This window comes from Nicotiana tabacum, chromosome 21 (assembly GCF_000715075.1).
Source record: "Nicotiana tabacum cultivar K326 chromosome 21, ASM71507v2, whole genome shotgun sequence".
Taxonomy (NCBI): Eukaryota; Viridiplantae; Streptophyta; class Magnoliopsida; order Solanales; family Solanaceae; genus Nicotiana; species Nicotiana tabacum.
Genome location: NC_134100.1, coordinates 22,863,257 through 22,865,364, shown reverse-complemented (window position 1 = coordinate 22,865,364; position 2,108 = coordinate 22,863,257).

Below are 2,108 nucleotides of genomic sequence, written 5' to 3'. Positions count from 1 at the left end.
CCAACTTTTGACCGATCAAAAACTTTGATGAAGGTTAGACTCAAATTAGTATTCGTGGAGACGAAAACGATATACATTGTTTTAAAGTATGATATATAATAAGTATTTTAAGTACTTCAACTTTTCTTAAATACTAAAATATATTTACCGAAGAAAGAAGTTAATAAGCATTTGATTTAGTTCTAAAAAATAGGTTGTATTGAGTAGTAATAAGATATAGTAATACATTTTTCAAAAAAGATGAAAAGATTTTGTCAAGATTTATCTTTGAAATAAAAAAAAAACTTTTAGTAACAAAAATTATTTTCTTAAACTATAAAAGCTTTTGTGATCCGTATGGAAGCTTCTCATAGTAGAAATTTTTGAAATGCATTTTTTTATAACTAATATGACATTGTAAAATAAAAAGGAAAAATAGAAGAATTTGAAATTTTAGATTAAGTTTAGTGGTTAAGTTGGGTCCGTGCTCAACAGGAGTCTAATGTCATTGCCTAATTAAGAATTTAAGATCACGTGGTAAAAGATAATAAATATTTAATAAAAAGACATAACTATTTAAAATGGAAAAGATGAGTATAGAAATAATATTTGAACCCACTTAAGCCAAGTAAATTCTCCGTCGAGATGGTCTAGAGGATTCAAAATCATAATGGATACCACCTCCATGCAAACTCAGAGATAATTGGTCTTAAAGTTTAGCTGTAAATGCAAGGAAATCCTTCGAAATATAAATTAAAAAATTTCATCAACATGCATGTCTGACAACAACATGGGCCCACCTAAACTTTTTGTAAAGCCACATTTTTACTAGATATAGTACCAACATGGGCCCACTCAATTTTCCGTTCCACAACTTATATGTACGAACTCCTCAAAACTGCCATAGGAGGTGGACACCACGCAAACTCAGAGATAATTGGTCTTAAAGTTTAGCTGTAATTGCAAGGAGATCCTTAGAAATATAAATTAAAAAAAATGAAAGATCATTAGAATATTTTGTTAAATTATTGAAATTATCGGATTGAAAAATTTCCGTGTTATTCAATTTACAAGAAATCATTATAATGACGCAAAAGAATTGACGTTAGGATTAATTTATAATGCATGCAGTAAGTAATACTTCAAAGATATATACAATATTGTTTCAATTTTAAATCGTTTTTTAACACGTATCAATACGATATCTTATATACAACTGTACAATATAAAAGATACAAGTGTTTTTCTTATTTCCTTGAAGACATAGAACTCATAATTTTTTTAATGCTTTAATATTCAAGAATAAAGAATAGCGTCGATCGAGATGGAGTCAGACCAGAAAAACAAAAACAAAAAAAATAGAGAAGAAGAATAAGTAGAAGAAAGAAATTGGAAAAATAAGGGGGAAAGGGAGGAAGCAGGAGATAAGAACACTGAGATGTGCAAAACTTTAAAAAAGAATGGAGATAAAATTCAAATACAAGCTCAAGAATATCCGATGAAATTTTGTGAATTTAATATAGTATTATCGGTCCAGTGCGCATCACAGGCTACCTAAATATTAAATAACAAAATTTTATGAAGGATTAATTAAGCATCTTAAACAAAGCTTCAACAAAAATTATTAAATAAAGCGTTAACGTATTTCAATAGACCAAATTAATATAAAAACTTCTTTATCAATTTAGCTTATGTATTCCGTAATTTGTTATAACAGTTGAGGAATGAAATGAACTAATAAAATATCATCAATAATTAGTAATAATTAATCTTATATATTGCAAAGTCATATTTAATTATTGTGATATATAGTAATTTTTAAATATATAAATTTTATTTTAAAAAAGTTAAACTTTATGTCTAAATTCACGCTCAACGAAATAGGAGAGTTCGACGAGGAATTGTCCAGTAGCAGAATTCATCATTTTCTCAAACTGCATTAAAATTCTTAGAACTCTCTCTCTCCCCCTTTTAATATGTTCTTTTGTCCAGATAAAGGAAGTATGACAAAAGCTGAAATTTAAGTTCCCAAGGAAATTAAAGTTGATAACTACTGAATTTAAGTAGCCCTCTTTCAGCACTCTCTTTCTGTGTTTCTCTATGTTGCTGCGGCGATGTCGACGATGGTG